Genomic DNA, 2,988 nt, shown 5'->3' with positions numbered 1-2,988 from the left:
TTCAAAATCTTATATGATTAACAAGTCGTTTGCACATATTTTTGAAGATATGTTAAACACACATCCAGTTAAGCACAGGATTTTACCCAGAGAAAAAAGTGTTCGTATGCTCTTTATTGTGGGAAACAATTTATTCAGGGCCAGTTTCATATGAAAAGATGTCAGCTTGCATCACTATTTTTGAACGTGTTCACCGTGATTGAAAACCTTAACTTGGATGTGCTTAAAGTTAGGAAGATCTTCAAACACACGCTCATCTGGAACTCTGCGGTCCAGAGGATAACCATGTGGACGATTATCGGGGTACACGCCATGAGAACCGTAGTGATTGTATTCGGTATTCTGATGAAGATTGGGCACTGCTGCGTCGGCATCACCATTAGTAACCGCTACCACAAGGTCGAACTCCAGACCTCTATCGTTGCCCTTGGGGAGAAGGAACCTGTTTGGCAGGCCTGTTGCACTCTCGAATTCGGAAAGGCCAGCGCCTCCTGCCTCGATCTTTGCAAACAGTGTATCTATGCTTGGGACATCCGGGACAGTTACCGAAGATTCCGAGCACTTGCGCTCAATCGAATTTTTTCCTTTCTTCACTGCAAAGCAAGGAAATAAGAATGATATCCTTTTTCATCGTCTTTATATGCTTATACTAAAGGCTTTCATTATACAGACGAATATTCTATTCGTTGATTATCGTTATAATTATAGAAACACACCATCATTAGTATCTATCAGATCATGAAATAAACATGGTAAAAATCAAGAAGCAAATTGTTTAATACAAACAAACAAGAAGAAAATACTTACATGATACCCAGAACTTATCCAACTCGATGGCATTCCAGCGACCTTCGTCAAATGTAAATTCGATTCCGTTGTTGTCTTTATGAGGCCAGGCAAAGATACGAACTGTAGCCAATTTATCAGAGTCTCCATTCTCTATGTCAATTTTAAAAGTGAAATCTTTGTGGTTAAGACGTGGCACATATGTGCTGATCTCCACATCCGGGATTCCTTCAGCGTCATCAACTGCGTTGATAAGGCTGTATTCGAAATCTTCAAAGTAGGTCTCCAGTTCACCTTCAATGGATAGCCCGAGATAGACACCCCTGAGAATTCCAAATCGGCCTTGGTGTATGGAGGTAGGCTGTCCTTGTGTTCTTTGAAATGTTATCCATATACTTGTGAAGCCTGAAGAAGCTGGGATCACGGGTGGCAGTTTCGAATGTTCCAGCACACCAGGGGTAAATCGAACTTTCCATGAGGATCACCTTGACGACCTAGTACAATATGGGCAGTGTTATGTAAAGCTCCATAGTACTGCACATTGGGGCTGTACAGTGATGACTCGATAACATCCCCAAGAATGTCAATGCCTTTCTCATTACTGATGTCAATCTGTTTGCCGTGGCTATCAATTACATAGCCATGGGCAATGGCATCACGAATTCGGCTCTCGACGATGACCATATCTCGAATTCGAGCAACATCGTCCACATCTTCGAATCTAACATTGTCAGGACGAGCAGGAACTGACCTCCATACTTGTAAGTGGTGTGGGGAGCAAAGCCGTCTACGATGGGCTTGTTCCACTGGAGTTCATCTACTGGATTCAGATAATTGGACAGACGTTCAGCATCAAATCGGACGGTAAGTTGATGATGAACCCAGAAGAAGTTCTCTCCCTTGCGATCTAGATGATGGCCGTACGCGTCATCCCACCAGAAGGGGAATTCCATATGCCAGGTAACGTGATGAGTATTCAAGCCGATATCTTCACCGAAATAAGCCACTCTCTGTTCAGGGTTTTTCTTGGTTCCCGTAAAGGTGGACTCGAATTTGCCAGGGGTCTGTTTCTGTTTGGCACGATAAGCTGCTTCGATAACTTCACTGTTGGTGAAGAGGTGCGGTGTGATTTCATAGAGTGGAGGGAGCACCACGTGTTCAGCCAAAGGCGAGTGGATGACGGCAACATACAAGGCATAGACAAACTCTCCTTCATTCATTTTCTGACGGAAGTAGGCTGCATTGCCGACAAAGGCTGGCCAGTCCTTGCAGTGGATGAGGACGTCAAAAAGCAGGAGTGCCTCATTACGATGCCTTGTATTGAAAAGGGAGAACCAGTGTTTCTGCTCTAAGAGTTTGCCGTCATTAAGGTCCTTCAACAGTTTTTGCACGGCTGCACCACCATCACTGTAGCTACCTAAGTTTCCAGCGGGGTCAAAGGAATTGGCAGTAGCCAGCAAGTCTCCGTCCTGAATGTCTCCATAGATCTTGTGCAGGAGAAAAAGGACATCTTTTTGCTTCTGAACATCTGAAAGGATACGTGTATTAAGAATTAGAGGATTATAACTGAATCGCTGAATAGTGTGAAAGTGTTATGCAGAAAAATGGTCATTTCCTTTTTTTTCTTTTTCTTTTTTAACACTCGCTCGTAAGATTTTAGACTATTATTTTCCATCAACTATAAGACAGGCCGGAGGAATATTGCTCTCAATATTTGAAATGGAATAAAAATAATAAATAGTTAAATAACAAGAAACTTCATTATAGCAAACGAAGGTGATGTAAATGTCCATACACACCTGCACTGACCACCTGAAAGGCGGCAGCAGCGACAAGCCCAAGAACCACTAAGACCCTCATGGTGATGATGGTGCCACTGAACCTGTAATGCCGTCTATATATACCCGAACTGCATGGAATTTTACGGTCATATTCCACTAGATAATGCAGCGCCCATCTTAGTAATCATCCTGCTATCACTAAAGCCAATATTTTTAGTCGACAACGATACAAAAGCGAAAAATCCGATTACCATTCTTTAGCATCTTTGTTTATAAGAAGTACGTACTGACTAATATTTTTCTTTTCTTATCTCTATTCACCAGATCATTTCAACTTAGATATCTAAATCGGTCAATATGAAATCGAAAAAAAAGATAACATATAGACGTGAAACTGAGTCTTTCTCCCTCTTTCATAGTC

General features: G+C 42.1%; 1 pseudogene across 1 annotated transcript; it reads right to left on the bottom strand.

Annotated features, from left to right (window-relative positions):
• Positions 1 to 99: 99 nt before the first annotated feature.
• Positions 100 to 2,718, bottom strand: LOC119590780 (annotated as a pseudogene). Its single transcript, XR_005230288.1, has 3 exons — positions 2,586 to 2,718; positions 808 to 2,314; positions 100 to 593 (listed from the first exon to the last, which is right to left on the bottom strand). The product of XR_005230288.1 is annotated as a hemocyanin C chain-like (transcript).
• Between the last annotated feature and the right edge of the window lie 270 nt (positions 2,719 to 2,988).

This window comes from Penaeus monodon, chromosome 27, assembly GCF_015228065.2.
Source record: "Penaeus monodon isolate SGIC_2016 chromosome 27, NSTDA_Pmon_1, whole genome shotgun sequence".
In the NCBI taxonomy this organism is placed as follows: Eukaryota; Metazoa; Arthropoda; class Malacostraca; order Decapoda; family Penaeidae; genus Penaeus; species Penaeus monodon.
This window is presented reverse-complemented; position numbering and strand designations above follow the sequence as displayed.